This window comes from Gossypium hirsutum, chromosome A05, assembly GCF_007990345.1.
Source record: "Gossypium hirsutum isolate 1008001.06 chromosome A05, Gossypium_hirsutum_v2.1, whole genome shotgun sequence".
NCBI classification, from domain to species: Eukaryota; Viridiplantae; Streptophyta; class Magnoliopsida; order Malvales; family Malvaceae; genus Gossypium; species Gossypium hirsutum.
This window is the reverse complement of record NC_053428.1, coordinates 104418693-104430084: the sequence shown is the minus strand read 5'-3', so window position 1 is coordinate 104430084 and position 11392 is coordinate 104418693. Positions and strand designations below refer to the sequence as shown.

Below are 11392 nucleotides of genomic sequence, written 5' to 3'. Positions count from 1 at the left end.
CAACAATTTGGACTTTGGACTATTTAGTTTCCAAATTAAGAATACATCACAGTCGGTGTGCCTTATCATTTTTCTAATTATTTATCAAAACAATTATCATCAACAAGACTTTGCAGGGCACGCAGCAGAAAGCCAAGATGGGGAAAGAATTGGACTATATATAAGTCTAGGAATTCATCACATTTGGTGTGCCTCTTCATTTTTCTATTTCATCGCAAACTCTTCTTCCACCATGGCTTCCAAAAACCAGCTTCATCATCGATTCCTTTATTTGGCCTTACTGTTCATATTGGGTGTATGTGAAGCCACAGCCCGCGCTGCTCTTGAAGATGCATCCATGTACGAGCGGCGTCAACAATGGATGGTCCAATTCGGACGAGTTTTGTGACACCCCTAATTTGACCCTAGTCGGAAAGTGGTTTCGGGACCACAAAACCGAGTCACAAAAATAATTAATTGTTATATTTTATGCTTATTATTTATGAATAAGTATGTGTGAAAATTTCATGCTTTAAATTTTGTCATTTGGATGTGAAATAAATAAAAAGGGGCTTATGTGAAAAATCTTGAAAATGTCATAGGTTAATTGGAAGTGGCTAAAAATTGCATGGTTTGAAGCATGAGGGACTTGCATGTCAAACATTCCTTTTTCTTGGTAGTGGACGGCAATGATGGGCATGAATGACACATTTTGGCATTTTATGCTTTGTATGTTAGTAAATAATGTTAATAATATATTTGTTTATATTAAAGAAAGTGGTTTCATAAAATAGAACTAATAAAAGTTAATGAAATAAATGAATAAAACATGTTTGAGGTGAAAATAACAAGGCCATTTCTTCTTCTTCTTGCCGTGAGTTGAGAAACAAAATAGAAACCTTTGAGCTTAGGGCATTTGGCAAAAGAAGACTTCAAATAAGGTAAGGTTCATGTTATTTTCTTTGAAAAGTTGTGAATTTTGGTTGGTTTTGAAGCTTGCAACAAGACCCATGTGAAAATTTTTGTGTTCATGAAGCATGTAGCAATCGGTCATGAGCTTAATGGGGTATATTTTGTATGTTTGATGATTTTGGGAGGATAATTGATTCTAGTTGAGTATGAATAAACTAAATGTGCTTGATGGCTCAAATGAGTTATGAAAGTTTTTATAAATGTATGAAAGTCTTCATGCTATGAAAAATTCGGTTGAAATATGGAGAATGAGAGCTGTCATTTAGGTTAAGACCAAAGGAATGATCAATAGGCATTAAAGGGTTAAATGTGTGAATTTAAGGTATAAGAACCTATAGGTATTTACATGGGTAATGTTAAAAATTAATGTGGTATATTCGGCTAAATGGGTGATAATGGTCTATAATGTTGAATTGAATTGTGATTATGTACATTAGAATTAGATATAACAAAAAAAAACCTATGTGAATTTGGATGCAATATTACATTCGGCCTAGAGGCATTAGATGAACATTTGTGGAAATCTCAAAGTCTTGAATAATGGTGATTGTAAGATGATGTAAAAATCATTGAATTATATGCATAAGTAGTTAGCAAAGTGATTAAGCTACTGAATTTAATTATTAAATGAGTTCTAAGCTTGCTGAATTTTGAGATGTGATTGGGAGTAAATTTGACATGAGCATATTTTGTTAATGATATATTGATAAATGTGGAGTTATGATACCATGATATGAACTTAATTATCAAATTGCCGAATGCGTTTATAATTAAGTAAGGTTAATAATAGGGCAATGAGTGGCTAGTAGAATCCAGTAGTCTTCTTGTTATATTCGGCCATGAGTTTGTATAATTGGTTTGTAATAGATTAAATTTGTTTATTCAAGCTCAAGAGCTTAGGGAGTCTAATTCGGAAAAGAGAAAAAAGCTACCTAACCGAATAGTCGATCTGTAATCGTTCGGCAATTTCCGAGGTAAGTTCTTAAGTATTTGAGTTTGATTCCTTTGTAAGTTTTAAGTGATTAAACGTTGAGTAAATTCAATTATAATAGGACATGATGAGTTGATTTAACAAGATATGATGTGGCCATGATATGTTCTAAGCTCAAATGGTAAGTTCTTAAGTGTTTGAGCTTGGGAATTTAAGGGTAATTTGAAATAGTCTGCTTAGGACAGCAGCAGTAACGTGACTTTAGAAAATCACCATAAATTTATGGATTTGAATTAGAGGCTGAGTGAGACATGAAATTAAAGCTTAATGAGTCTAGTTTCTTATAAAAGAAACCGTGTAAGCAAAGGAATTTCCGATAATGAGATACTTAAAGTTGTGTGAGACAGCGCAGAATGACACTGTAATCCTCTGTTCTGTTTTTAGAAAATCATTATAAATTTTACAAAATGGTTATAAGATAAAATTTATATGCTTAGACTCCTTAATGAGTCTAGTTTCAAATGAAATCAAATACAACACATTTTGAATTCTGTAAAATGAGAAATTTGATTCGTAGTGAAGAGTGGTCAGATTAGTCAAACAGTGAAACAGGGGAAACTTTAAGAAAAATATGGTATTGATTGGCCAAACCTAAAATTCTGGAAATTTTATGGATGGAAGATATACGAGTCTATATTCAGGAAAAATTAACGGAAAGTGATTTGGAGTTTTGTAGCTCCAGTTATAAATAATTTAGTGACTATTGCTCAGGAAAAACAGCTTGTGCTGAATTTGAGATTGTGTTGTAAACCTTGATAAACTTGTTTTAGTTGCTCATAAGCTATTGATTAAACCCATACGTGAATTCTAAATTGTGATATTGGAAAATGATAGATGTAGATTCAGCCAAGACAGTGTGTATACGTGAAAGTATATGTGGTATGTGAAGTATATTTGGATAATTGTGATGTGAATACATGAAAATCTATATTTTGATTTAGGATTCTATGTGATGGATGTGAACATGCATATATGTGATAAGGCCTAATGGCCGATGTGATGAATGTGAAAGTGTATATATGTGATAAGGCCTAATGGCCGATGTGATGAATGTGAAAGTGTATATATGTGATAAGGCCTAATGGCCGATGTGATGAATGTGAAAGTGTATATATATGTGATAAGGCCTAATGGCCGATGTGATGAATGTGAAAGTGTATATATGTGATAAGGCCTAATGGCCGATGTGATGAATGTGAAAGTGTATATATGTGATAAGGCCTAATGGCCGATGTGATGAATGTGAAAATGTATATATGTGACAGGGCCGAGTGGCCAACGTGATGGATGTGAAAGTGTATAAATGTGATTAGTCCCGAAGGCCATTTGTGTCAGTACTATATCCGGGTTAAAATCCCGCAGGCTTTATGCGAGAATATTATCACTGATTAATGTCCGTAAGCTTCGTGCTCGTACTATATCCGAGCTCTAAAGACCCGATGACTACGTGTGGGGATTTTGTCCGGGTAAGACCCGATAACTTCGTGTGGAGATTATGTCCGGGTAAGACTTCGTAATAAGAATTGCTTATAAATATACTCAATGCGAAAGGTTAAACAGGTATGTACTCCAAGTTTATATGTGAGCTTGATTTGCACTAAATCATAAGGTAGTTATGTGATGCATACGAGAGCAATCTATGAGACTATTCCTATGATTATGTGACATCGGATCTGTGTGAGAGGTTATGTGAAATCATACGATATATCTATGTCACATGAGCTCACTTTTATGTGAAAGTTTATCTGCCTATTGTATATGATGAGATGTGCATATTCGGTAAAGGGATGGTATGCCCGAAGGAAGAGTGAAATAAAAATACGAACAACTATGTTATAATTTGATTGTTATCTGTTGACACTGCTTAAAACTTACTAAGCATTGTAATGCTTACTCCGTTTACTCTGTTTTATAGATCTCATTGCGAAGCTACAGGCTCGGGGATCGTCAGCAACTAGTCACACTATCACTATCCACTGCTTGTTACTGTCATGTTTAGAACTATTTTATGGCATGTATAGAATAGACTAGTGGCGGAAGAATATTTTTGGTTAATGTATATAAGCCATGCGAAAATGGCATCTTTTGAATGTTTACTTAGTGAAGTTTAAATTTTATCTCTGGCTGTGCTTAGTACTTATTTAAATGAATGATCTTTATTTCAAGAAAAAGTTTAAAATTTTACTGTTCTGACATGAGTTACAAGTCCGGTAATGCCCCTTACCTATTCTGGCGACGGTTACGGGATAGGGGTGTTACATTTTATTGGTATCAGAGCCAGGTTTAGTCGATTCTAGGACTAACGTAGCACGCGTGAGTCTATTTATGCATGCCATAAAGTGATAAAATGATAGTGTGATGATTTTTGGCTATTAAAATGTGTTTGCTGTATTGTAATGAATCTTGATCCCGATCGAGCTGTAGCAAGCTTCTGACTATGAGAATTTGCGATATAACTTCACTTAGATATGCCTAAATTATTAAGTTGATCAGGTACGTATCATGTACTCGTATTTGAATTTCGATTTGGATTGAATTATAAGGGTATAAGTGATGCAATTTTGAAAGAGTGTTATGACTATAAAAGTGATTTTTGTATGTGGCTATGGAACTGGAAGTTGAATGGTCGATAAGCATGTTGTGTTTGTATTCAAGTAATGTAAATGATATGCTAATGTGTATTGCTATATGTGTATATGTACATGAGAATTGAGAGTGATATATCCGGGCTAAGTCCCGAAGAGCATTCGTGCTAGTGATATATCCGGGCTAAGTCCCGAAGAGCATTCGTGCTAGTGATATATCCGGGCTAAATCCCGAAGAGCATTCGTGCTAGTGATGTATCCGGACTAAGTTCCGAAGAGCATTCGTGCTAGAGATATATCCGTGCTAAACCCCGAAGAGCATTCGTGCTGGTGTAATATCCGGGTTAAGTCCCGAAGAGCAATCATGCTGGTGACGTGTATTCGGGCCTTCGTGCCTTGTAGGCTTCGTGCCGGTAATTTGAGCAAAGTTTAAGTGTTCATTACTATACGAATTCAAATTTAAATGAGATGATATGTTTACAAGTGTACATACAGGATGTTTATAGACTTGGTTAAGTCATTTCAATGTGTAATAACGAATGAATAAAAGCACTATGTGTGTGAATGATTAGAGGCACTGTGTGTGTGCGAATTCCTTTAACCGAGCACTATGAGTGCGAGATCGGTCAGTGGGCACTAAGTGTGTGAAGTGGAATTCATGTAAGACCTCGTCTGGGACGAAGGCATTGATTTGAGATAGTGTGTAAGACCATGTCTGGGACATGGCATCGGCTCGATATGTGAGAATATGTAAGACCATATCTAGGATATGGCATTGTAAGAGCTATATGTGCTTAATGAGTATCCGTAATGATTTCGAATGATTCAACAGGTATATTTAAGATGATAAATTAAGTAAGATCAGAATAAGTGATACAGGTATGTACGGAAGGTATGAGAAAATCAGATGAAAGTAAAAAGATGGTGGATATGTTGTTAAGAAATGAATTCATGTTATAAATGTGTTACGGATTTAGTCTATGGAATGCTTGGTATATGAAGTCATATGTGCTATTGCTAAATGACCCCTATTTTTTTTGTTAATCATATTCAAGAAATTATTTCGATTAAGTTCGACATTTGAAAGTCTGTAAGAATTTGTGATGAATGCTGATAATTTTGGATATATGGGTTATGTGCTAAAATAAATCCCATGCCGGTATACAATATGAGGCTTGATGCCAAATCGATTGTATACGGGTATCGTTAACGGTGATTGAATGTGCTAAATGAACTCAATGTTCAGGTATGTGGAAGTTGATTTTCTGTTGGAAATAGGTTAAGTTGAATAGTGAGATATGATGGAGTGATAAAGGATATTTATTGGGATGTTTGAGTATATGTGTACTTTCGGTCAGGTTACAGCTTATACATGAATGAAAATGTGAGTTACGAATATGTGGGTTGATGATATGAATTATACATGTTAATATGTGATTTATATGTGTTTGAAATGCATTTGTGAATTAAATTAAGTGATTATTGCTTATGAAATCAAGGAAATGAGATATATGTGCATACTTGTAGAAATGTTTATGTATTTGTTTTAAGATAAGAAAACGATTTTATAGACCGATGCGAAATCAATAATGAATTACAATTGCTATCGATGAGCTAATGTCTTTGTGGATATAATTCAATAAGAGAACGTTATCCTAACCTATGCATCGGTGGAAATTTTCGGGGACGAAAATCCCTAAAGGGGGGAGAGTTGTGACACCCCTAATTTGACCCTAGTCGAAAAGTGGTTTCGGGACCACAAAACCGAGTCACAAAATAATTAATTGTTATATTTTATGCTTATTATTTATGAATAAGTATGTGTGAAAATTTCATGCTTTAAATTTTGTCATTTGGATGTGAAATAAATAAAAAGGGGCTTATGTGAAAAATCTTGAAAATGTCATAGGTTAATTGGAAGTGGCTAAAAATTGCATGGTTTGAAGCATGAGGGACTTGCATGTCAAACATTCATTTTTCTTGGTAGTGGACGGCAATGATGGGCATGAATGACACATTTTGGCATTTTGTGCTTTGTATGTTAGTAAATAATGTTAATAATATATTTGTTTATATTAAAGAAAGTGGTTTCATAAAATAGAAATAATAAAAGTTAATGAAATAAATGAATAAAACATGTTTGAGGTGAAAATAACAAGGCCATTTCTTCTTCTTCTTGCCGTGAGTTGAGAAACAAAATAGAAACCTTTGACTTAGGGCATTCGGCAAAAGAAGACTTCAAATAAGGTAAGGTTCATGTTATTTTCTTTGAAAAGTTGTGAATTTTGGTTGGTTTTGAAGCTTGCAACAAGACCCATGTGAAAATTTTTGTGTTCATGAAGCATGTAGCAATCGGTCATGAGCTTAATGGGGTATATTTTGTATGTTTGATGATTTTGGGAGGATAATTGATTCTAGTTGAGTATGAATAAACTAAATGTGCTTGATGGCTCAAATGAGTTATGAAAGTTTTTATAAATGTATGAAAGTCTTCATGCTATGAAAAATTCGGTTGAAATATGGAGAATGAGAGCTGTCATTTAGGTTAAGACCAAAGGAATGATCAATAGGCATTAAAGGGTTAAATGTGTGAATTTAAGGTATAAGAACCTATAGGTATTTACATGGGTAATGTTAAAAATTAATGTGGTATATTCGGCTAAATGGGTGATAATGGTTTATAATGTTGAATTGAATTGTGATTATGTACATTAGAATTAGATATAACAAAAAAAACTATGTGAATTTGGATGCAATATTACATTCGGCCTAGAGGCATTAGATGAACATTTGTGGAAATCTCAAAGTCTTGAATAATGGTGATTGTAAGATGATGTAAAAATCATTGAATTATATGCATAAGTAGTTAGCAAAGTGATTAAGCTACCGAATTTAATTATTAAATGAGTTCTAAGCTTGCTGAATTTTGAGATGTGATTGGGAGTAAATTTGACATGAGCATATTTTGTTAATGATATATTGATAAATGTGGAGTTATGATACCATGATATGAACTTAATTATCAAATTGCCGAATGCGTTTATAATTAAGTAAGGTTAATAATAGGGCAATGAGTGGCTAGTAGAATCCAGTAGTCTTCTTGTTATATTCGGCCATGAGTTTGTATAATTGGTTTGTAATAGATTAAATTTGTTTATTCAAGCTCAAGAGCTTAGGGAGTCTAATTCGGAAAAGAGAAAAAAGCTACCTAACCGAATAGTCGATCTGTAATCGTTCGGCAATTTCCGAGGTAAGTTCTTAAGTATTTGAGTTTGATTCCTTTGTAAGTTTTAAGTGATTAAACGTTGAGTAAATTCAATTATAATAGGACATGATGAGTTGATTTAACAAGATATGATGTGGCCATGATATGTTCTAAGCTCAAATGGTAAGTTCTTAAGTGTTTGAGCTTGGGAATTTAAGGGTAATTTGAAATAGTCTGCTTAGGACAGCAGCAGTAACGTGACTTTAGAAAATCACCATAAATTTATGGATTTGAATTAGAGGCTGAGTGAGACATGAAATTAAAGCTTAATGAGTCTAGTTTCTTATAAAAGAAACCGTGTAAGCAAAGGAATTTCCGATAATGAGATACTTAAAGTTGTGTGAGACAGCGCAGAATGACACTGTAATCCTCTGTTCTGTTTTTAGAAAATCATTATAAATTTTACAAAATGGTTATAAGATAAAATTTATATGCTTAGACTCCTTAATGAGTCTAGTTTCAAATGAAATCAAATACAACACATTTTGAATTCTGTAAAATGAGAAATTTGATTCGTAGTGAAGAGTGGTCAGATTAGTCAAACAGTGAAACAGGGGAAACTTTAAGAAAAATATGGTATTGATTGGCCAAACCTGAAATTCTGGAAATTTTATGGATGGAAGATATACGAGTCTATATTCAGGAAAAATTAACGGAAAGTGATTTGGAGTTTTGTAGCTCCAGTTATAAATAATTTAGTGACTATTGCTCAGGAAAAACAGCTTGTGTTGAATTTGAGATTGTGTTGTAAACCTTGATAAACTTGTTTTAGTTGCTCATAAGCTATTGATTAAACCCATACGTGAATTCTAAATTGTGATATTGGAAAATGATAGATGTAGATTCAGCCAAGACAGTGTGTATACGTGAAAGTATATGTGGTATGTGAAGTATATTTGGATAATTGTGATGTGAAAACATGAAAATCTATATTTTGATTTAGGATTCTATGTGATGGATATGAACATGCATATATGTGATAAGGCCTAATGGCCGATGTGATGAATGTGAAAGTGTATATATGTGATAAGGCCTAATGGCCGATGTGATGAATGTGAAAGTGTATATATGTGATAAGGCCTAATGGCCGATGTGATGAATGTGAAAGTGTATATATATGTGATAAGGCCTAATGGCCGATGTGATGAATATGAAAGTGTATATATATGTGATAAGGCCTAATGGCCGATGTGATGAATGTGAAAGTGTATATATGTGATAAGGCCTAATGGTCGATGTGATGAATGTGAAAGTGTATACATGTGACAGGGCGAGTGGCCAACGTGATGGATGTGAAAGTGTATAAATGTGATTAGTCCCGAAGGGCATTTGTGTCAGTACTATATCCGGGTTAAAACCCCGCAGGCTTTATGCGAGAATATTATCACTGATTAATGTCCGTAAGCTTTGTGCTCGTACTATATCCGAGCTCTAAAGACCCGATGACTACGTGTGGGATTTTGTCCGGGTAAGACCCGATAACTTCGTGTGGAGATTATGTCCGGGTAAGACTTCGTAATAAGAATTGCTTATAAATATACTCAATGCGAAAGGTTAAACAGGTATGTACTCCAAGTTTATATGTGAGCTTGATTTGCACTAAATCATAAGGTAGTTATGTGATGCATACGAGAGCAATCTATGAGACTATTCCTATGATTATGTGACATCGGATTTGTGTGAGAGGTTATGTGAAATCATACGATATATCTATGTCACATGAGCTCACTTTTATGTGAAAGTTTATCTGCCTATTGTATTTGATGAGATGTGCATATTCGGTAAAGGGATGGTATGCCCGAAGGAAGAGTGAAATAAAAATACGAACAACTATGTTATAATTTGATTGTTATCTGTTGACACTGCTTAAAACTTACTAAGCATTGTAATGCTTACTCCGTTTACTCTGTTTTATAGATCTCATTGCGAAGCTACAGGCTCGGGGATCGTCAGCAACTAGTCACACTATCACTATCCACTGCTTGTTACTGTCATGTTTAGAACTATTTTATGGCATGTATAGAATAGACTAGTGGCGGAAGAATATTTTGGTTAATGTATATAAGCCATGCGAAAATGGCATCTTTTGAATGTTTACTTAGTGAAGTTTAAATTTTATCTCTGGCTGTGCTTAGTACTTATTTAAATGAATGATCTTTATTTCAAGAAAAAGTTTAAAATTTTACTGTTCTGACATGAGTTACAAGTCCGGTAATGCCCTTTACCTATTCTGGCGACGGTTACGGGATAGGGGTGTTACAAGTTTACAAGGACACCAACGAGAGGCAAAAACGTTTCCAGATTTTCAAACAAAATGTGGCACGCATTGACTCTTTCAATGCTGCCAACAACAAGCCGTACAAGCTCGGTGTGAACCTATTTGCAGATCTAACCAACCAAGAGTTCACTGCTTCTCGAAATGGGTTCAAGGGCCATATGTGTTCCAACACGACTACCACTTTCAAATACGAGAACGCCACCGCATTGCCTTCTACCGTGGATTGGAGAAAGAAAGGAGCTGTTACACCTATCAAGGACCAAGGCCAATGCGGTCTGCCCTAATTTCTTGTTCTCAGAAACATTACTAAAATATTACTATGCTTTGTTCTTTGTCTGTGTTGTATAGGATGCTGTTGGGCGTTCTCGGCCGTGGCAGCCATGGAAGGGGTTACTAAGCTGACAATAGGAAAGTTAATTTCCTTGTCCGAGCAGGAACTGGTGGACTGTGACACCAAGGGTGAGGATCAAGGCTGCGAAGGTGGTTTAATGGATGATGCATTCCAATTCATCGAAAAGAACAAAGGCCTAACAACCGAGTCCATTTACCCCTACAAGGGAGTTGATGGCACATGCAATACCAACGAAGAAGCCAACCATGCGGCTAAGATAAATGGGTTTGAAGATGTGCCTGCCAATAGTGAAGATGCATTGCAGAAGTCTGTTGCAAACCAACCCGTTTCTGTTGCCATCGATGCCGGGGGGTTCGACTTTCAGTTCTACTCGGGTGGTGTGTTTACTGGAAGTTGTGGCACCGATCTGGACCACGGAGTGACGGCTGTTGAATATGGAGAGGATGGTGGGACTAAGTATTGGTTGGTGAAGAACTCTTGGGGCAGAGAGATGTGGATGCAAAGGAAGGCCTTTGTGGCATTGCAATGCAACCATCCTACCCTACTGCATAAATATAACTTAAACCATAGTTGCCTTTTCTATAAATTCTCATATTATATATGAATTTTATACATGCTACTCTACGTGAATGTAGTATGAACAATGTAAACGGACAGTTTGAGTGGCATACCCCAATGACTACATATATACATGCTACTCCATATGAACGATGTAAACAAGGCACATACGTATTTAGGAGAACCCCAATGTCTATTTTTAATATTTTATAATTTTAAGGGGTGACTTAGTTATATTGCAAAATCAAATATTCTATATTTAAGGGACCCCAAGTGTTCTAATTATTACGTGTCACGTCTCAATTGTTTCACAAATGTTTTTGAGTTTGTTTAATTTTAGTTCACACTTAAGTGGCTAATAATGACACTTGATAATTTTTTTCCTTAACATTTATACTTTCTTACAATTTGA

At 35.0% G+C, this 11392-nt stretch overlaps 1 pseudogene; it reads left to right on the top strand.

Annotated features, from left to right (window-relative positions):
• The first annotated feature begins 9032 nt into the window (after positions 1-9032).
• Positions 9033-11014, top strand: LOC107960933 (senescence-specific cysteine protease SAG39-like; annotated as a pseudogene).
• The last annotated feature ends 378 nt before the right edge of the window (positions 11015-11392 follow it).